Here is a 23,410-nt window from a genome sequence, read left to right on the forward strand (position 1 = left end):
CTGACCCTAGGTGTCAGAGACACCTTAAAAATAAGCTCTAAGTTCTCCAGTCACGCACAAACTTGCATACACATTGCACCTCATTAACAGAAGTATTTATTTTGTAAACCAGCCTCAGAAATGTACCTAGCTTTCAAAGATGATGGGGAGGCTTGATCCATATAGCTTGCAAATAGTCTCAGGTTATGTTGTCAGGTTGTATGTGCAAGTGAAAAGAAAATGCCAAAAAAATATGAAACTTTTTCAGCAACGTTATCCTGAATGTTGTCATATGTAATCCAGCTGCTGGTCACATGCACTGTAAAGAAGAACTCAGATTTATAACACCCATGTGCACTTTGGGTTCATGAAGGAGTATTAAATCATTTCTCAGAAAAATAAACTTCCTGACTAACACCCACACAAAACCATACTTTAACTCTATTTTATTACCAAAATGTAAGGTGGGCTGGCACTGCTGGAAAAAAAATGAAGCCCACCTATTTTCCCCTGGCAGTTGCCTTTATGCTTGATTGTAACCTGAGAAAGACAAATAGCACTTAGTTCATCAGGGGAACGAGTATTTTCCCTGGTAGCCAATGAAGCTGCCTACTCTCACCTGGTCTGCATCAATACATCTTCACTGAAGGCTGGGGAGCCCACCAATTCTCAGTGCTGGCATCTGCACTTTCAAGGGCATCGACTTGACACTATATAAATATTATATGCTTTTCTTTCACTTTGTAGTTCAGAATTGATTCATTCTAGAGCAGTTTCAGGGCTGAGCATAATATAATTCATCTCTAGTTGGCATTTGTTTCTGAATAACACCAAGCATCCCCGCACCCTGTTTGAAGCTTCTAGGAAAATGGTAATGTATCTTTTTCTTGCTCATGACACCACAACCCTACTTATGACTTGCCCTCAGACATTGCCTAGTCCAGCAACATAACTTCACCTATTCCTTGCCCTCTTCTCTCACCGCTTGTTTTTGTTTTCACCAGAAATTTCTTGATGTAAAAGCTGGTGTGGGCAGGAGAGAAGCGTATAAATACCTCCCTGGGTAATGCTATACCTGGATGGGAGAGAAAACTGCTTGCAACAGGACAAGCAGATACCCAGCTGCATGCTGGCTGCAGGTACGGGTCCAGCACCAAGAGAAGAATTGAGATTGATGGCTGAGATAATGATGACTTTTTTTCCATGGAGAGCCAGGAGCTGAGATTTCAGTCTCCAACCTTGCTCAGGACGGAGCAGGATCTGCTGTGAGCTGCCTGAGCTACAAACCACAGGAGAGGTGGGAGCTGGGGAAATAGGGTGGAATGGCCATGGTGGTGCTGCCATGGAGCACATGGAGCCATCCTATCAGTGCAGCATATTTTACGTGCTTTGTTTGTTTGTTTTTCTACTTCCATGCAGCATGGAAGGATCTAGAGCCCAATTACTGGCTGCTTTTTAACCTGACTAGTGAAGCATCCCTGGCCTGCCTATTGCTGTGCTGGCCACAGGATGAATGCCCCACTAGGCAGGGCACCGTGGACAGGCTCAGACCTTTCCATGCTCCTAGGAGTCCTGCTGACCTCAGAGGTTGCACAGATTTCAACACCAGTAAGCCTGCACGTATAATTTGTGCTTGGCTAAAAATCTGGACTTGACAAAAATGCAGGTTTAACTACTCTAAAAGAGAGGGCATTTACTCCAGGTCTCTGAAAGAATGGGAAAGTCCTTTCACACTTCTAAATAATTCATTTTAAATTTAAATTCTGAAACTTGAAATCTACTGTTTGTCAGTAGATTTAGTTTGTTGTTGATCAACCTATATGACTTCAAAAAATAGCACCATTCCTGACATAAAGCAGGCTATTGTATTTTACTAGAATGTGAGTTTCATGAATACCTGCAAGATGCAGGTAGAAAGACACAGCATTGCAAGAGAATTTGAGTTATTCCTGTAATAGCATTTGCTACCCCTCATTGCTCTTCCCATTCCAAGCATTTAAGTGATATTGGACGTCAGCTTTTTTTTTTTTTTTTTTTTTTTAATACAATACACCTTTTATAAGACTATCTCAAATCTCATGTGGTACCACTCAGGGTACATTCTGCTGGAAAGTGTTCTTGGCCAAGTACTTAAATTTATCTATCACATGTTCCTATTTCCTACTAACCCAGACTAAGAATTCTTGTTCTTGTTTCTAACATGTTGAGTTATTCTGAAAGTGGGGCTCATCAAAACAATTTAGTTTTAGTTTTGTGTTTTTTTGATTCATTATACTCCCTAAAGGATCATTCTGCATCAACACAATATAGAGAGTGTCTTCTCTCCAATTCTTGCCTTCTTGTTTTCTCAGATGATTTTTTGTTATATATAAAAAAAATCCCCAACATGCCTTGCTGTAATGCGAACAATTGGGTTAACACAAATGGCAAAACAGATTTACTGCAGGAATAGGTTATGCAAGACTTCCCCATGTCCTATCTACAGAATATTTTAGTACATTGCATTTGCAGTTCAGCTCATTGTGACAGAGCTACTTTCAGTTAGACACAGAAATCACTAGATATAAAAGCAGAAAGTGTTCTAAAAACTTCTTTAAAATGCTACGCAACTTCCACATCACTTACAGTCCTACTGTAAGCAAGAGCTCTTTCACCAGTTTGGCTCTGAACTTCCTCTTACTGGCAATGAAAATTTTGACCCCCAGAATTCAGACTTCTTAGAAGTGATTATCTTCTATTCCCACCCCTTCTCATTCTTACTCCTTCCCCAAGGGACTCTCTGAAATAGATTCCTCTCTTCCCTCAGAATTTCTCCCCCATCTTTCAGGTGCCAGTGGTTTCTGGCATCTGCTCTGGTCTGGCACCTTCCTCTGCTTGGCAAGAAAATCCCTCTTCCAGGGAAGGCCTTGGCCTGCCCTTGGCCCTGCTGTTCACAGGGCTGCCTCTCTTCAGGCCCCTCCAGGTCAGGCCCAATGACACCAAGCATCACAAGGCACTCATTCCTCAGTTTGCTCTTTCAGATGTCTTTCTTTGTGCTTGATAAAGAGAAGAAGAGGGAGTGCCAACTAATCCCTACTGCTGGACTGAGCTTCCTCTTCCATCTCCAGTTATGATAGAAACTCTACACATACTGCCTAATAGCAAAGGTCAGCCTGTTTTTAAAATGCTAAAGAGTCATCTGTCATTTTTAATGCGTTAAATGAGGTGTGAATTGTAGAAGTTCATCTACAGATGCATGTTCAGGTCCCTGTTCTATTGCTACATATATTATAGAGGTCATAACTTGCAGATTTTTTTTCAGAGTTTGGCTTTACTCTGTCCTAAGGGATCAATAAAATACCTCATATTTCCTTTCTACTGCAACTTTGATGTTGAGAGTATCTTACCCTAGATAGTAAACTGCTGGCACCAAGTATTATATTGCCTATAGCTTTTAAAATAATAAATAGTTCCCGTACCATGAGCAAAACAAGTGCTGATTAAAATGCAGTACAAGAAAAATAGCAAAATTTTCATCAGACTGACACAAAATGTTATAAAGTCTCCTATTTCAAGAGTTTTTATGAAATTTGTCTTCTCTCTCCACCTTAGAAAGTTGGAAGAACATACTGTTTCAGAGCATGACTAGTTTGAGGATTACTACTTCAGGACTTCAATCTAAGCTCTCATTGACAATTATTCAGTTCCTAGAACCAGGCAGAATTTGAGCAAGTCAGGATTGTTTTGTTCAAGATGACCAGTTTTCTAACAGGGCTGCCTTGCAATAGAGGTCTCTCATCCCTAATTACAGCAGAGAGGCTACTACAGGAATGCCTTGGTGGTAGTTTACTCTTCTTCCTAGCATTGCCCTGAGGATTGACATCACAGAGCCAGAGAAAAGGAAAAGGAGTGTCACAGAGTAAGACTACTACAGAAGTAGATGTTTGCTTTAATCCCATTCCCAGAGATGACTCACATTCTTTAACAGAACTTGAAAGTCAGTGTTCTACCCTTTAAGGCCTTCATCTTCTTGCAGCATTGGTCTCATAGCAATTTTCCACATAAACAGGAAAGTTTTAATTACATAATGGGTGATACTGTTGTTTTCATAAGAATTCCTTTAATCAGATGCAATGCTTAAAGAAAGCTGTTCCTTATTCAAATACAGATTGTTTAATATTAGGAAACATTGTTAAAAATAAGTGAAGTAGTATTGCAGAACATGTTAGTTTAGTGTAAAAATCCACAACTCCAAATAATGCCCGACACATTCTATCGACAAGCTTGGAAGACATGAGCAAGCTCAGTACTCCTTTTGCAACATACCCGTGTAAAGCTGCAGTATGAGTTCTGTTTATGACTGACCTGAGATACTTAGACATAGTTAGCAACAATAATCATCCCATTAGCCATACATAATAAGCTTAAAAAACAATAATAATTAACTTAGACCACCATGAATTATTTCTATGCTTATATTAACCCATAATGTTAAAGCATGGTGGGAGAAGGAGGTGGAGACTTTCTTATAAAATTGTCTACGACATATACATGTATTCTGCAAAGAAATGGTAGAGCTCTATAAGTAGTATTAGGTCTTTAAGCTGCAGGGTCTTTTTTTTTTCAGCTCTTTTTTCTAATGTTTTTTATGCTAGGATGAGTAGGAAAATAGCTTATATTAGGATATAAACATCTGCAGCAGTATTGTCTGTTTTCTTTTCATGTTCTTTATTGCTATAGTACAAGGGGCAGAGGATGTTCTTAATAATTGGTAGCTGCTTCTTTCTTTTAGAATCTGTATTTATCTCTCTTCCCTATTTTTTTCATCAAATAATGAAAAAGCAATGGTATACTTTTTCCCATGTTGTTTAGCTACATTAGCTAATAACTTAATTCCTGTTCTGAGCTACATCTCATATAAGCTTGTAAAATTTGTTCAGAATTTCCTCTGCCATAATACGTGTCTCAGGGAGGGGCTTTTTGGAGAGGTTTTGTGCTAAGCTACTAGATCACTGTCATATAGCTGCATTTAAGGTTTAAGCTGATCAACATCCATACCTGTTACTCTTATTTGTGTATCAGTTAAGTATGCATGAAAAAGGACCAGGTGGTGCTTACTGGGGTCTCTAAAAGGCTATTGACAAACCCACTTGTGAAAGCTTTTGTGAAAGTGAGGGACAATAGGGTACAAGTCAAAGGGCTGTCGTGGCCCAGAAAAGATGAGAACAGAAGGAAAAAATATGATTACACTTTCTTCTCCTAAAAGCTGACAGATCTGCCCCAGCCTGCTGAGACTACGCATTGACACGGTGTGTGATTCCAAGAGAAGGAAGGTGTCAATGTTTGTGAAGGGCACTAAGAGCAGTAGGATACCTTTAGAGAAAATCAGGGGGAACTGGTAGACAATTGACAAAGTGCAGTTCAGTGGAGAGTTCAAGGCAATTACACCTGACACAAATAGTACAAATATTTGGTGCATGTTACTGGCTGTTCAGTTGCACAAGAAGCGTGTGCTGATGTTGCTGCAGGCCACTTAATCAAACTCCATAGCAGAGTTAATAGAAACAAAAGGGTGTTATACTTTTAAATGAAAAATCCTGTTAAGGATGTGAAGAGGCTTTTTGGTTTGTTAGGATAATAATAATGAACCAAAGTGGAAAGCTTCAGCTGTGGTGGTTGTGACCCCAAACCATGGCACAGGAACGGTAGAGGGACCTTGGGTACTGTGATTGCTGTGAGATAAGATCACATCTGTTCTCATCAGATATCAAGTCCTTCCTCTCTGCTGGCCTCTGGCAAGCCCAGATACCTTTCGGGCCCCTCTGCTTTGGGTGCTCTAGGGGTTGAAGAGCAGGTGATAGGACATCAGCTGAAATGTGAGGCTGCTCGGGCCTGTGCTCAGGGGGAGGCCTGGTCCCACGGGACCTCTCTGCGCAGGACAAGAGCGGCTCTTCCACCTCCCCGCTAGCTCTGTTTGCTGTAGATCCTCTCACATGATATATTGGTGGTTTCATGTGCTCCAAGAGCAGCTGGCATCGCCACAGGTCCCACCAGTCCTGCCTACAGCATCCTTCCTGGATTGACCTCGCACTGCAGGCTTGCTCCCAGTGCCGACAGAGCCAGCTTGTTAGCACCCTTGGCTGGGAGCATGAAACAGCTCCTGCCATCTCTTCCACAAACAACACTGACCCTTGTCCTGCAGGCAGCATCCTGGGGCAGGCTGGTGAGGTTTTAGGATTCACTCTTGTCAATGAACTGCTGCCATCAGCTCACCCTTAGGTGAAGCCCTCACCCTGGACACACAGAGACATGCAGTGTAGGGACTGGGAAGAGACTCTTGATGCTTGCTTCTTTCTCCTTAATGAAAACTGGGACTGTAACCAAAATTTGACACCTTTTTAATATAGTGGCTCACTTTGGAAAATCTCACAACTCAGTCTGGCTCTAGTCCAATGTTTTTTCCTAGTATAGGCTGGGATGAGTAGCTTCAATTTGAAATAAAAGTCTAGGTGTAATATTGGATAGTCAACACTGCATGATTTTCAGAGTTCTGTGAGTGCCCTGAGTGTGTCAGAACATTAAATTATGGCTGATTTGGTTTGTATCTTTGGTTTGTATCTACTTAACTTCTCTTGACTACCACTAATACAGATTAAATAGCTGATAATTTAAATGTAAAATATATATAAGACTCAGCACTCAACATGAAAAAATAAGATTGTTCATGAAACAGACAATACTTAAAAGGTGTAGAAGAGATCAGAATAGTGAATACCACCTGTTCCAAAACTGCACACTCAAAGGAAACATATTCCTAGCAGCTTTCCCCAAGCACACGTCTCTGTCCCTACAGCTGTTGCAAAGCATTTATTTTACTAACTCCTTGTCTTCGTTCTTACCACATTTTCCCACTCTCTGTAAACAAAGAGTTTACTTATGTTAATTAACAATACAAAGTGATAATGTTAAATATCAACAGAGCTGTCTTCATCATCCTAATGCTGAAAGGATGCTGCAGCATGTAGACTAGCAAAATGTAAATAAAAGCAGTCTTTCACAGCTACTTACAGCTATACCCTTAGCTTCAGGGCAAGCATGCTTGGAATATAAGGCAGGGAGTCAGTCTCCCCCTTTCAACCTATTGCTGCACCAGAGGCATCTATGAAATGTGTTGTTTAAAAAGCATCCGTAACATCAGATGTAACATTATATGTAACATCTATTGCTTTAGCAAAAATGTGTTCTCTGTTGTGTGATGTTTGCTCAGGAGAGTTTTCACGTTAATGAAAAGTTTAAGAATGCAGTTCAAAGAGGACAGCTCAGGAGATGTTTATTTAATGTTTTCCTGATGGTTGTGTTTGCACTGAATCAACTGCCTTATTAGTAGCAACCTGGTGTAGGTATGATAACAGCTTAGTTCATTTAATTTAGAATGCTTATGAAGTTGTTTTTCGAAAAAACTTCACACTCTCTGGGTGATTCATTGCTAGATAGAACAATCTCATCGTATCGCAGGTGGCTTTTGCAGCCTGCAGGTGTCACTTGCTAATGAGGCAGAGGAGAGGGGTAGCCAGCCCACCTGCCCACATACCCCTTGTCGTGTGTTGCACCCCTTTGGGTGATGTAGCAAAAAGCCAGCTCCTGGAAGCCTCAGTTATACACTTCCAGCAACAACATTTATCCATCATCAGCATAGTCGTGAGATTTTAGTCTCTCCTGTCACGATGTGTTAATTAGGGTGGGTAATACATGACCTCTACAAGCTGTACCAATAATTTCTCTACACACACAATTTCTTCTTGCCTTCTTTGTCACGTATTGAAATTATTCATTAATTTTCACTAGCAGCTGCCTCAACAAGTTAATAACACATATTATAAGCGACAATATTCTTTTCAGTAGCCAGACTCTGAATCCTATTTTTCATCAGTAAATTGATAAAGTTCTACTTGTAGTGAAATATAACACAAATTTATATGGAAGTAAGTATTGTTTAATAAATTTTCATTCTAGTGTGAAAGATCTAAACTGACAGATGCTTGAAATATATTTGCACCAAGTAAAAGGTTAAAAAATACACTATAGATGAGGTATAGTAATCATATCAGTGAGGGGTAGGATCCTAGTAGTGGTCACTGCAATCACAGAATGGCCAAGGTTGGAAGGGACCTCTAAAGATCATCTAGTCCAATCCTCTGCTGAGCAGGATCACCCACAGCACATTGTGCAGGATGGCATCCAGGTGGGTTTTGAATACCTCCAGAGAAGGAGACTCCACAACCTCTCTGGGCAACCTGTTCCAGTGCTCTGTCACCCTCAATTTATTTTTTTTTTTTTTTTTTTTTTTTTTTTTTTTTGTGACAGAAGATACTTTTTCCACTGATTTCTGAAGGATATGGATGAACTTTCGGCTGTGGCTCATAAAATAGAACTTCATATTGTCAGGCTTGGCTTGTCATGACATGGATTTCCTTACTCCACGGAAATCAGTTTAACCTCATCTAAATGATAGGTTTTATTTGAACACTTTTAAGTAACAGAATCTAGAGCCAACTCCGTTCACAAGCATTACATTGTTCATTTTGTGAAGAGATCCAACCAGATGTGCTCTACTACTGCATAGGACAGCCCTCCCCAAAAGTCTTAGCTTTCAAACCTTTTTTCTATCTGCCAATGAACTGTCTTGGCTTTTTGTTCTTCATTGTCTTTGATTATTTGAGCTCTCCAAATGAACACTCCAATGTTATTCACACCATTTTTGCATTAAAACTATCAGTGGAAATCCTTTTGCATATATGTGGCTGATTTCCCAACATAAGCCTTCTGGCATTCACAATTCTCTTCTTGCCTTTCTCCCAAAGGAAGTGTTTCTTTTCCACCAAAAGCCATGATTGCCAGCGGTTTGAGAAGTTCCAACTCTTTGCATTACAATAAACTGTTTTTAGTGTCAGTGTGATAGTTTAGCTGGATCTGCTCCATTATCCCAATGGGGAATATGAAATTTGGGGGAACTAACATTAGTAGACAATTTTGCAGTTTTTTCTGTAACATGAGTTCTCTGATGCCATTTCAATTTTTCAATATAGTCCAAAGGGTGGATATATGATCTACCAAACATAAGCAATGAGTCACTTCTGGTACAAATTGGGAAAACTTACATCTATGCAACTCTACAAGTATTTGTATGTGGCTAGTTCCTACTTATCTTGGTGTTAAATAATGATCTTACAAAGTGGCCTACAGAGCAAATTTGTAAAGTAGACTGACACCTTGAGTTTCAGAGCAATCTAATGAGAAAGTGGCCATAGGATTCTTTATGTGAAAATTTTAAAAACAACAAGCTTTCATTTAGCTTATAAAGCTCTGGAGTTGCCTTTTCTGTCTGATTTATATATATATATATATATATATATATTGGGTATCTTTTTTGTCATGAATTAATCTTCAGACTGAAAGCTTTTATTCTTTCCAAAAGTAAAATGGTGGTACAGTCTCCCAAATGCATCAGTAGGAATAATGAGACTAAAGTGTTTTGAGATAGTTTGATAAGTGTATAGACAATAAGTGATGGGGTAAGAGTAATCTTGGAATTTCATGCTTCTTCCTGTGATAAATTCATGTATGCCTGAACTGTTAATAAATGCCTCATTTATTTGTCGATAATGTGTGTATTGTAGTTATATTGTACTAATCTCCTGTTTCAGGGCTTCTCATACTTGCTTATAGGAGGAAGGATAAAACTTTCTCCCAATTTTTTTTTTTTTTTTTTTTGAGAGGGTGGTGGAAGAGGCAGAAACCCTCTTTTCTCTGAGGCTGAGCAGAAGAGACACAGGATATGACATCTGCTGAGTCTCCAGGTGGCTGATTGGTGTTCTGCTCGGGGTCAAATTGCTCACCAGCTTGCACATCAGTCACTGGGAACTCCTTCCCCTCCCTGAGCTCTGCGTGGTCGCTGCATTCAGCTGTGGAGCAAGAGTGTATCCGACAGCCCTCAAAGGTTTAATAAATGTTTGCTCTGCTTTGTGTTAGCATTCCCCGTGTGCATGTATTGTAATTGTTGCGTTTTACGTGTTCTTGGCACTCTCCAGAGAGTAAAGTTTCTGTTGGTAATTCTTCAGTGAAGCATAAAAATGTCTCTTTAAAGATCTATTATAAACCAGACTGCATGTGTTTGTCCATTTTCACTCAACAGGCCAACGGTGTGTAATAATACTTCAAGATGAAATATGTTAACTTTACAGATACATACAAGTTGGAGCAATAAAGGCATTAGTCAAGCACTTTGCTGAGGTGCGTAAGGTTTCATTTATGCAAAAGCTAAAGCAAAAACTACAAAGTGAGAGAAGGATTCACTGCTCAATTTGGAGCTATCAAGAGTAAAATATTTCAAAGGAGGCTAAAACTCTTCAGAAAAAGTGTTTTGCTCCATACCTGTGGGGAAGTATAAAAGGCAAAAACAAGGTGGTTGCGTTGAGGTAGATGAAATGTGGTGAAATTCTATTGAATAAAGAGATAGAGATAACAATGGAGAAAAGCCATTGCTTCAAAGCCAAATTATAGTAAGCTTAGAGACTGTAGATGTCATTAAATATATACTAGTAACATAAATAAAAGAAAATATGGATGTACTATGCGGTGCAAAAAGTAACATGAAGTAATAAAGAGGTAGATAACAGAGAAGGTCTGGAATGGTTTGTGAATGCAATTAAAGGCTCCAAAGGAATTACAAGGGAAGTAACGATATAGCAGAAAATATGATTCTACCAGAAGATGAGCAAAGAGTAAAAAGACAGGAAAGGAGACTGTGGGCTTTCTAAGGCAAAGACAATAATTTAAAGACAATAGATTCAGCCTCTGCAAGAAAAAAGAAAAAAAAAAAAAAGTGAATTCCCTTCTTCAGTGTTCATAAAGGATATGGAACAGATGCCGAGAGCAGATGTACAGTTTCCAATAGAAGAAAGAGAAACATGCAGAAAATCATCGCTATAACAGCTGATCAAGAAGTAAAACAATCTCAGCAGTGGGGAAAAGGCCAAAATTAAACAAAGATCCATCTCCCAGTTCAGAAGAAATCCAAAGAGGAAACATGAGCTTGGGTAGCAAAAGTTAGAATAGCAGAGAGAGACTGAAGGGATAATAAATAAGGATAGTAAACTTAATGCCCCCAAACTCCCATCACTGGATCTGGAGAGAAAGTAATAGTACAGAGTTTGATTTTGTAGAGTTCTTATACGGGTCTTGAGGTGTTGTGATAATACAAGCATCTTCTTAAAGAGAGAAAAATAAGAATTTGTTTTATTTCCTCTGAAACCTCCATTCTGTGACTCACAGCTTTCTGGATAGTGTCTTGTCTGTACTGCACTAGATGAGGATCAAATGCATCATAAAATAATTGTTTCTTTTTTTTTTTCCCCCATTTTAACACGTTCCAGCCATTCAGCATTAGGTTTTCAAGATGAAGAAGGACATTTTTCCCTTGTGCTTCACAAGATTTGTAACAATAAATATGAGCTGGTAGCTGAGGGGAATTCTGATTTGCAAAGTGACCATCATAACAGTAAAGCACCATGAACTAAAATTAAACTTGAGGTTTGGGCTCATTTCCAGTGGCAGGATCCTATTACTGGCGATGAAAAGAAGGAAGCAGAGTAAATCAGAACAAAGTGATCCAAACAGCTAGAGAGCCAAGGCTGTACAAAACCTTATAGATTAGGTGGGGACAGTTTTAATGTTTTGATTTGGAGCACTGTCAAGTTAAAAAGAGCACTGATGCGGTTTCTGGAAAAATGCTTTCCTGTCAGAAAACACTCAAGCAATCTCAACTGCGTATGTCGGCATTACCTGGCTTAGCTCTGATGGATTGTTTTGAATTTCTTTGGAAAGCAGCCAAAATACTTCAAGGAGTTAAATTCATAACTTACCAAGAGAAAAATAAGGTGCATTATGACATTTAGTGAAGAAAAAAAAAATCCTGACAGCTGCATGTAAAATGTCTTCTGAAACAATTTAATGTATTAAGTTTATCTTCTGAAAGATGTCAAAGGTGAGAACAGAGTATGGGGAAAATGTTGCCAGGTGACATCTCTGAAAGGAATGGATTACATAGGTGTGAGCGCAGGGATTTTGGCAGAGGATTTTGAATCCAACATGTTTATCAGTGTTCTTTCCCCAATGATAATTTTGCACTCAGAAAAACATTAGGGCCATATTCCGTAGCTATGCACTCTTCCTATCTGCTGGGACTGAAACTGCTGGCTTTTTTATTTATACACACAGCATGTGTTAAACTGTATGTGTTAACAAGATAGTAGGCAAGAAAGGAGCCTCAGGAGAATTCAGGAGGACTGGGGCACTTGCACAGGGTACTGAAACTTCAGGTCATGTTCCCAAGAAGTGGGCAGAGTGAGGGCTTGGGCATGTTCGTGAGATAGAGTGGAGATATTTTTCCAAACTTTGGCCATTTTCAAGGGCTGACAAGTAGAAACCATTCATGGCAAACGAGAATCCACCCAGAGAAAGGATAAAATCATGGCCACTTTGTAAACAAGTTTTGAAAGAAAGTTGAGAGGGAATAAAAATAAGATTTAAGAGGGAGGGAGCGTATCATCAAAGTAAGTACTATGTGGGAGGAAGTCGTGTTGGTCTATTTGCTCAAAGTGCAATAACTCCCTATCATTTCCTGCACTTTATTAATAACTACTCTTCTGTTTAAAAATATTTTAATCCTTTTCATAGTTGGGGATGACTCATCAGCTCCTTTTTTTTGTTGTTAGAGATGATGTCTTCCAGTCTCAGCCACCAGAACAGTGTCCCCAGAGAGAGGAACGATGATCAACCAACAATATGTCCTATTTGTTCTCACAGACCCACCAGTATAATTATTCTCATGAATTTTAACAGGCAGATAAACATCTATGGTTGTGAAAAAGAAGTCAGAAAGCAGCACCATACTCAACTGCTGATAGAAATTAATCTATCAGAAGCAATAGGGTTTCTGCTGCGTCTCCAGGAGATATGTGTTGGGAGCATGTTCAGGGTAGATGGAGGCTCACATGTTTCATTAGAGAAGATATCTATCCACAATTGTTTTACCCTTGGTAATTTGTACACTAATGTTTTACCTCTTTTAAGGGGCAGAAAGCTAAGGGACAGGCTTTGCTGATGCATCCTCCAGGGGAAAGAGTGCTCAGTCCTCCTGCCCAGAGCCAAAAGCTGGGAGGGGAAGCTGCTTACAAACGTCTCTTCCCCACGATGGAAAATGTTGTCTTCCCACAAGCCTTAATTCCTTTATTTCTGTTCTCTTCATTATCCCATGCCCCGCTGCAGAAAGTGATGCAAAGTTGTTTTGTCACATGCTGTTACCACAGACGACGGTACAAGACCGCCAGATTTTCTCCTGCTGTGAGGTCTCTCAGGCAAGCCCAATGGAAACCAGAAATATCACAGCAGAAGGGTGATGTAAGGACAGTCTTCTAACTGCTGGGTGTTAGACAAAGAGGCTGGGTAAGTGCAAAAGGGTCAGTTTATCCTGCTACATAAGACAGTGGTATTTTCATTTGAAAGCAACCCTTTTGTATGGTATTGAGATTATTTTCCCACTTGTTTCCTGTGCCAGTACCAGTTCTGTAAGTAGAGCAAACTGGGCATAAGGGATGATGGCTCACCACTTTTATTGTTTGAAGTCTCTGAGAAAGGAAAATGTGGTGGAGGCTCCATTTTTGAGGTCTTCATTTCAATGTACCAAGACAATAACTCCCTGAGAGATAGTCTATACTTCAAGTATGTTTTATGAGCTGCAGACAGAATTATTGGCTTGGTTTCTTTAGACTGTGCTGTGCAAGACATCAAAGAAGGTGTTCATAATTGTCTTCTAGGAACCTGACCAATGCCAATGTTACAAATTCAACATTAATAACCATATTTTACCACCCAAGAAGGAACAAACATGGTAAAAAAAAAATGAAATATATATATATACATATATATATATATATGTGACATATATTGAAAAGGGAAATAATGACTGTTTTCCAAATGCAAAATTTACTTCAGAGTAATTATGAAGAATATTACACATAGCTTGACCCATGCCAGACCTCCCAGTGAGCACACGAACGTAGTCATGCTGTTCATGTTCCCACTCGGAAGCCATTGAACTACATAGAAATATTTCGATGTAGAGGTAGATGGAAATGAAGCCTCATTCCATATGGTGATGAGAACCAAGGTCCTACAGCAGGAAAGCTACAGTCCCACAAGGACAGAGATCATGCATGCCCTAGAAGAAGGTTCTTGAAGAAACCAACGTGCTTCTTTCCTCAAATTAGTTATGTGATTATGCATACCTTGGAAAAAGAGGCTGAAGTTACCTGTTTTCTCCCCAGCTACAAACAAAACCATGTGTAAGCTTCTTCAGGATATCAGACAATGTTTTTATTGATTGTTTGTTTAAAATTTGAACATTCCTTCTATTCAAATCTAAAGACAATGGACTTTATCTTCGAAGAACTCATGGGGCCCTTGAGTGTCAGATCTGTAACCCTGTGGAACAGATCCTCCTCACTCTCTATTGTTTCTAACCAGATGAAGATCTTCCATAGAAGCTACATAAATAGCCCATTCATAAAAGTACAAAATAAAACATAACACCAAGACAATAGCCCTGCAAGGCCAGCAGCATCCCTGGTGAAGCGAGCAGAGTTAAACATGCAAAGAATTTGCTTTTCCGCTTCTCAGGCTTCAGTGCAGAATCCTAATAGCCATCATCTCTGTCTCATCTCCATTTCTATCACCATTTCATGAAGACTGGGGAAAAAAAGGATCAAAAGCAAAGGCTTCAGCTACCTGGGGAGCTCCTGTGTTCATGGTGCAAAGTATACTATGGTAACATGAAGTGAAATAGAGTCTATTACCTACTCATCTTTAAGAGGATTTCTTAAAAGAAATTTCTTTAATGTTTCAACTTTAGGCAAATTACTTAATTCAGTATTCATTTTCCTATTTTTTTCATGGATCAGGTTTGGCTGTTTCCTTCTATACTATAGATGTACAGAAGGGAAGCAAATGGAGCAGTGATGTTGACAGGTGCTGAAACCTTGATGCAGGAATTGCTGGGTGCAGTTCCTTGCTCTGCATTTATGGCAGTGCTATAGCACCAGGACAGTACTGAGAGATTAACAAGTTTAATTAAGCCAGGAATGGGTTTCCTTATAATATTGCATGCACAGGAACTAGCATTCACACATGTTGAGCTTTCCCTCTTTCCGTATGTATTCTGCTCAGCCTAAAAATTGAAGACACACCAAATTGTTCATCACAAGATGTATTTTAAGCCTACATTTGGTCACAACAGGTAGTCCTTTGGTCCTTATTTGAAGAGAACTAAAAGTGGGCAATGTAATGAGGATGTGGACAGAGCTCATGCTTCCCTCTCATATCTACAGATCTCCAGGTCATTTGCCTGGATGTAGATCCTTGGGTATATAATGTGACATTTATTATGTCATGATGTACCAGTGCCACATCGCTGAGCACATCGTAGTGGATGGCTTTGGTGACTTCTTGGCAGGCCATTTCTTAAAGTCAGCATCGGTCCAGCCTTTACATGGAGCAGAAAACTCCTTCTACCTGATTAGGCACAAATGCAAGTGAGCAGTGGGAGGCCGAGGATTCTCTAGTTAAAAGGCTGATTAGCCCGTCTTAAAATAAACTTAAATTGAACCAAGGGTGAATGATCTGGAAAATAACGAAACGCATCTAATTAGAGTGGAAATGGAACAAACTGTGCTCTGCCTTTTTGGCTTCATTTTACATGTTAATGAAAAGTGATAAGCGCTCTGCCTAATATTGTTAAAGAGCTCATGTGGATGAGCCTCTTGTCTTTGTCCGGTTGCTGCTATCGTTTGCACCAGCATAAAGAAGAAGAGCCTCCCTTGGCTTGGATCCAAAGAGCAGAGATCTGAAGCCAACCAGCCTGTCTTATATCGCATCAGTCAGAGCACAAACCTTGAAAAGCCCAGGCTTTTTTTCACTCCTTCCCATTACAGCCAGGTCACTTTGACCTCTCCGCTTAACCTTAAATTTAATTTGCCTTTGGCTTTTCTGAACTGGAGAGTCAATTTACAAAGCATTTGGAGGTACTCGGTTCTCGCTGCTCTGAAGTTTGGAGAATGGCACCTTGCAGCAGTGCCAGAGATCCCAGCTTCGTACCTCTGCCCATCATTGTGTATGTGTGTTGTACACTGGCTGTGTTAAGTGCCTTAACTCGCATGGTTTAACCTGTGGCAGCTTCTAATCCTCAAAGTACACCGAGGCTGCAAGAGGAAGCATCGCAGAAGTCTCTGGGGAACACCTGGGTTTGCAAAGCAGCACTGGATGAGAAAAGGAGGCACAGAAATGTGCTGCTGTAACAGGAATGTAATGGAAATTGTAATATTGTCTCTGCATGCTGGTGAAATTATCCAGTTATTTCAATACCATGCTATAGATTTCTCTGGTGTCCTGTAACCCCTATTCTGGACAGAATAGCTTGAAAGAAATTAAGGTGCTGCACAAGAAATGCTTGTGGCTTGACAAACATCAGTCTCTCCTGCAAATATCCCTTAACTGTGCAGCTGAGGACAAGATATTAATTTCCAAGCCTAAACTGAAATGGTTCTTTCCTGGTATAAATCCCACAGTTGTGCTCTGGAGATGCTGTATATTGCACTTACTGCCCTCGAGGGCTTGGTGTTTCACTAACTGAATGTCAAGAACGTCCCTGACTTTATCTCTAAGTTGTCCCCTCACCAAATGCACAGTGGTACAACATCCAGGACAGGGCAAGAACTAGGCTGACTGCTGATTTCACTTAGTTCTTGGTCAAAAGGGGAATTACGAAGAGCCAGCTCCTTGTCTTGATGCATCCAGTGAAGCTGACCGGCAGCTGGGGTTCTGGGCCAAGATTTTGTCCCTCCTAATCCGCCCATTTGGGGTGAGAGGTGCAGCGTCTGGCAGAGGACTGAGCAACCCCTAGAAAGGTGCCAGTTGTGTCCTTAGAAGCTTTAAGGTTCTCAAATGAAAGGTGTTGGGAGTAGACAAATTATGAGGTCTGTTTCTTTTTTTTTCATTTTTTCCTGAGGTGGTTTGACCTTCTGACTGCAGAGGTTTGCGCGCTGTGCAGCTGTACATGGTTGGGATGTCAACATTGGCATACACAGCTGCCAACATTGCTCAGAGGTCAAGCTCCTGAAATTATGAGGGAGTCCAAGGAGAGAAGGAAAATAAATCTAACGCATGGAAAAGGAAGGAAAAAAAAATAGTCTGAAGTTTAGATATTTATGGCGGATCCCAAATCATGGTGAGAGGTGCTAGTCTCTCCATAGCTGAGATCAAAGCCAGAGTTTGACCATTAAGCAGGCTTCATTCCCAACTCCACCCCTCAGCTTCAGCAAGGCCAAACCAACTCTCCTAAAGCTCGACAGAGCAGACCTATCCCAGGGTACAGTTTTTCCAGCATGCTGGGAAAAAAATCTGGCAACACCTCTGGACAGCGTCAGCCATCAAAACACTCAGGGGCCTCTTGCATTTTTTGTAAGATTTTCCTATGATTCCTTGTTTGGTTTTCTTTTTTTAGATTTTGTCTTGCCTTTAAAATGACAAATCCTACGTGTGTTTGTTTAATTTCGCTCTTTTTGAGACAGTTCTCAACTGTTTCAGCAAAGAGATGCTACCCCACAGGAGAGGCTCTGTGGAAGGTGGGTACCGATGGCCAGGTACAAGCCTGCAGCTCACTTTTGGCTCTGTCATTCCTGGCACAGGTGAAACTTTTGGGGAATCTGAGAGATATCAGTACATCCCCTTCCTGCTCCCTTCATCCTAGTGTCTGTTATCCCAGCTCCAGTTAATAGTTTAAAGCAGGAACGTCCTTCTCCTGTGGGGTTAGGAGAGCCTCCCAGGATGCTGCTGAGAGATCCGGCTCCAATAAGAATGAAAAGGTTATGAACAATTTGTCAGCAAGTGGTATTTTTATCTATATGGAAATGAAGACTTTGAAATACAGACTGTATTTCTGCATTAACTCAAAGTGAATGATATCATACCCTTGAATTAAATCACTGGGGATGATAATTGTAAATCTGGCCTTATATTGATACTGTCATCTTACTGTCCCTGCTCTATATCTCCTTCACCACAACAGCGCGGCAGTGAAACTCCAGCACATCGATGTTCCAGCATCCGTGTCATTTAATAAAACCATCTCTGGCCTTATAGAATAGATGGCTCAATCCTAAACAGATTAACTCCCTTTGAGAAGCTATAGAAAGACGATTTATTTTCCCCTGGATATGCACACAAATGCACAGTCACACAAATCGGTTACTGACGTGCCCATCAAGGGGAATATATGTCCTGAGAAATCCCTCGCCACATCCAGAGACCTGCAGAGAGGAAAAACAAAGTGAGAGTGGGAAATCAATCCCTGCTCATGCAGGTTTTGTTAGGCTAAATAATATTTATCTATGTTCATTTATCTAGAGTCCAGTTCCAGGTTTATGTGGAATAAGACAGGTGACTGACTCACTTGATGGGATTTTTCTTTCAAACATTACTAAACTTCTGGAAAGTTCATAGATTTAAACTCTTAATAATATTTCTTTTTTTATAAATATAGTTTTACAATATTAAACAGCAAACAGCAGGTTCTTGAAGACAGACTTGTCCCTAGAACACAGACCTATAGGATATGAATTTCTGTTTCAACTCCTATTAATAACAGCCTATTTTTCTAAGCCAATGCAGCATAGCTTTTCTAAACCACTAACAAATTTATTCTCAATTTTCTCAAATTTATTTATTATAATAAAAATCTGTATGTACTGATCAAGCGTTTGATGTGAAACTGCAGGAAGGCAATGAAAATCTTTCCACTGACCTCGGTATGCGTTAATGTGCATCAAGAGAAACAGTGGGCTGGTGGTTAAGTACCATAGATAAGTCCATTGCCTAAAACTGCTGCAGGAATAGTATCTGTCTGATGCTTCAGTGTGATTACATTTTAAAATATATTCTCTGCATGGTTAGAGCAAGTATTTTCTTTATGTTTAAAAAAAAAAAAAAAAAGCTGGTCTGACTTCTGTATTTGAGTTCTGATGGCATTTTCGTTTTTATGCCCTTCTCAAGAGCTTGTCCAGAAAAACACGAGATTTTGCTGAAGTGATGAGGAAATTTATACATTCAGAACAGATCCATTGCATTATGATTTTAACATGTAGTGCTGAGGCAATCAAATTTATGACTTTCTTCTTCATTGCTTTAATGAGGCATTGCCAGCCACGCTGTGTATTTGCAAAAGTCTTAAGAGATAATGATTTTTAAAAGTATTGAGGTACTGCTGCCAGCACAAATGGCCATAACACCAATTAGCTTTGCAGGATTTAGTCATTATGTTGAATCAAAGGCAAAACTGAATCACAGGCCAGTTTTCTCCTCTGGTTTGTGAGGGAAGTCAAGGGAACACGCTTCTTCAGGACACATCTCCTGTTGACTTCTCTCCCCTTATGTTTCCACTGCTGACATAATCCCAGCAATTAAACTGAGCCTCCAGATCAGATTTCTTATTTTTAATCCAGCTTGTTAAAAGGCACGAGTGTTTTCACTAACCCACCTTTGGTATGTCTGGTTTTCCAGGCATGAAGAGAGCAAGGATGCTTTGATGGTGGCAGGCACCAGCATGTGGGATGGGTGGGATCTCCCGTGCTGCCTCTCCCCAGACACTTCCATGTTCAAACTTCCTGGATTGAGTGAGTCTGTTTGGGGAAGGAATGACAAAGTTTAGAGGGAAGCTGTTTGCTCTGGCTGGAAGGAGGCAGGAAGCGGAGGTGGGTGGGTTGGAGCAGTGTCAGAGCTTAAGGGAAGAGCTGCGATGATCAGCGTTGGAATTTCCTCCTCGACAAGTTATCCTCCTGTGACAGACACACCATATTGTACATTTCAAAGACATTAAATTCAAAAACTATTTCTCGTTCTTGTTTCAGTGGAAAGTTCAAAGAAACATGAAAATGTTTGTAAGAAAGAGATGTGATGTATTTGCAAACGGCTGCACCACTCGCATTGTGCCAGAGGGATGCTGCCGTTGTCGAAGGGGTAGAACTCCCGTTGTCCTGAAAGGGAGCAAGATCTGAAATCTTCTGGCCCTTCTATTTCACTGCCAAGAGATGTGCCAGTCCCAGGAGATGGCTTGTTCAATGTTAGACCAGCTGTTCACACTACTGAAATAGAGAATCACGGGGTAGGGACACAGCGCAGGACGAGGAGCTGTGCACCTCATTTCCAGCAGAGAGATGTAGAGGAGACGTTCCTAATGCTCCCATCTGTTTTTTTAAGTATGTGGGTTTTTAAGTATTCCAGAAAGGTGCGACAACTGCTGCCAATTTTATTTCCCTAAAATCAAGGAATAGGAAGTAGCAATTCCTCTGTTTCTCTTGAGAACACAAATTGCTGCCCGTTGACCTCTTCAGCTTCCCCTGTCTGCTGTCCAGTGAAAGGAGAAACTGGGCACAAGTAGTTGTAAATTTTCCCCCAGAAAATAGACTGGCAGAGGGAGTTTTAGCTCCTGGGATGAGGCAGAAAGAAGGCACCAGCCCCTGTGAATATGCACACAAAGGCTTAGCACCGTGCACCTCCAGCCCTAATGGCCTCTGAGAGCTGCCTTTGCCAGAAGGAGGAATCAATCAAAAAAGCTTCTTCTGGTTTCCAAAGATTGGGATCCAGGCACAGCCTGCTGGCTTCGTGAGCTGCCTGTTTCAGCAGCTTTGGGTTTGTAAGATCCCAAGGGCTGCTCTCCCAACTGTTGACTCAGTTGCTTTGCCATGAAGGTCAGATGCTTATTCACAGGCCACGGTGAAGTCATCAGTTATGAATTTCCACCAGGCTGGACTGCAGTCAAAGCAGCTCCATTGCCCTCAGTATTTATCTGAGCTGTGCCTCTTGGCTGATATCGAGGCAAAGTCATGGGGTGACACCAGGACACCGGTCTGCCAGTGTCAGAGAGAGCCATGCTCTCTCTGAGGGCATCCCTCAAGCAGTCACAGCTTCTACGAGACCAAGAAGCACCTTCAGTTTGCTTTCTCAGCTGCTCCCATGCCTGACTGGCCAGCAAAGGCAGAAAACTGTTCACTAGCTTAGCTTCTAGCTCAGGTATGAAAGGGCAGGTTTGATGGATGAACTCACAGCTCAGTTGGGTGGGCTGTTTGAAGGGATGTGTTTTGGTAAGGTCCAGAGAGCATTTTATCCTGTCTAATAAAGTAGATAAATGAAACTGGGATATTTTCTTCAAAATACTTTATTGCAAACATCCACGTCTTTTCCATCTGGAAAAGATGTTTTTTGTCTTTTTTTTTTTTTTTTTTTTTAATATCGTGCTCTTTCACTTGGAAGCATTTGATACAAAACCTCCCCACTGAGTGTACAAGTGCAGCATCCTTGGGCTGTTTGATTCCTTTTCTGCCAAGGGACAGCAGCTACATGTGAGGCTCTGAACAGAAGGACTTTGCTGATTTACATTAGCTGGAAGACCCTGAAGGAAAAAAAAAAAAAAAGAAAGAAAGAAAAAAATAGTCCTGTGGGTTAGACTCAGTAGCTCTTCTCCAGTCCCACACCTTGCAATTTCTTCTTAATCTTAATTCTTCACCAACACGTCTACTTTAGTAGATGGTGACACCGGAGGATGAAGGCTGTCTTGAAATAGGTGCTGTGAAAGTATTGAAGGCAGAGGAATTCCCAATCCAACAATAAACCTGAGGTGAAACGTAGGCAAAGTAGCCTGGCATCTCCTGGAGGAGAAGGCCCCTCTGCCATGCACATTTTGGAGCAGCAGCCCACAGACAGGTAGAAAGCGAGCATTAATTTGTGGATTGCAATATCCACTGAGGTTAGAGTGAAGACTCAGCTCTTTTATGCACTTGTGCTGCAAAGAGCAAGTGTTGCTTTCATTTGCAAACCCACAAATCCCATGTGAAGTATTATTTCTCTGTTTTTCAGAGCTAAGAAATGTGTCTATATAAAAGCTCTCAGAAATATTGCTCTAAGGACTCTGTAATTCATTGTAACTCCCAGCCCTGCTAACTACAAGGTGATTTTTCATATTTTCTAAAATTGGCAAGCTAATATTTCTCAAATCAGTCAGAAAAGAAATACTGCTCAATCCCTTGCTTATCCTTTCCACATCAACAAGTGCAATTACAAAAACATATTTCCTCAGCTCCGGACTTTAGGACTCTCTGTCAGAGTCATTTTCCCATCCTCCAGAAGTAAATCTGAATCCTATTACACCGGGGAAATGTCAACTGATTCATCTTCCACCCCTGATGGCCGCAAACTTCCATTTCTACCTATCAAATATACCTAACAGCTGGAGTGCATGAAAAGCAAAGATAGTCCAACTGGCCTAAAACTGGAAGGCATTCGTACTGAGGAGACAAAATAGTAACACAACAACTTAGGGCACAAAGCCTCAGCTCCAGAAATGAACTGCTATGTATTTATCAGAGGGTCTGGCTGTGGACCATCCCCTGTTGTGTTGTTTAATCAGCTCAGAGGCTTACCTGAGCCAGGAGGCAGCCACGTGCGAGTGGAGACCCCATGTGCAGAAGTCATGAATGTGTCACGCAAGAAAAATGGTCTTCTGGAGCCAAGAAGAGTGAGCCCTTTCCTCACCAGGGTTATGTGTGTTTTTAATTCCAAAGCCCTGTGTGCCAGGGCTGCAATAATTGATGCTGGAGCTTGACAAGCCAAATCAATAATTAATGGGGAGTTTGTTAGTCTTGAACCGAACAACCGCAGCAGAAGTTAAATCCATCCGTACCATGTTATGGGACCGGCGTGCTTTTAAAAAGATGAGCAGAAATTGGCAGGATGCTTTTACAAGAGGTTCAGCAGGGAGCTGGGTATTTTGAATCCTTTAATAACAGCTTAATTTCACTTAAAGCAAGCCACATAATCAGGCTCTTACAAGCACAGGGCAGCTCGTCGGAGGAGCTGAAAAGGGCTCCGTTTCTCACAGCTCTCCCCTTGTACGATGAACACCTCCTTCTAGAAAGGCCAAAACCACGGCTGATTTTGTGTCCTAGAGCTTGGGAAGTCGCAATTTCAGAATTAAGAGAAAAATCAGGGCAGATGATGCTGAGCGAGACAGCAACACTGTAAGGACAGGCACGTCCGTCTGCCTGGTGGCAGGACACTAGCCTCTTAGAAGATCCTCAGCCTTGTATGAAGTCTGTATTTGCCTCAGAAGACCAGGATCTTACCTGCTCTCACTGCAACCAGTATCACACCTGCAGGGCTGCTGAGCCCAGGCATAAGGGAATAGGGAGCGAATCCCCCAGTGTTCATGCAGGGAAGTTATCTTGCATCAGCAGCCGGCTCCTGCTGTGTGCAAGCAGGTCAGGATTTGACTAATTTATTGCAATACATG

General features: G+C 40.9%; 1 long non-coding RNA gene across 1 annotated transcript; it reads left to right on the forward strand.

Moving 5' to 3' along the window:
• Positions 1 to 1,008: 1,008 nt before the first annotated feature.
• Positions 1,009 to 10,235, forward strand: LOC137859874 (uncharacterized). Its single transcript, XR_011098614.1, has 2 exons — positions 1,009 to 1,276; positions 9,733 to 10,235. It is a non-coding gene; the product is annotated as an uncharacterized lncRNA (long non-coding RNA).
• The last annotated feature ends 13,175 nt before the right edge of the window (positions 10,236 to 23,410 follow it).

This window comes from Anas acuta, chromosome 7, assembly GCF_963932015.1.
Source record: "Anas acuta chromosome 7, bAnaAcu1.1, whole genome shotgun sequence".
In the NCBI taxonomy this organism is placed as follows: domain Eukaryota; kingdom Metazoa; phylum Chordata; class Aves; order Anseriformes; family Anatidae; genus Anas; species Anas acuta.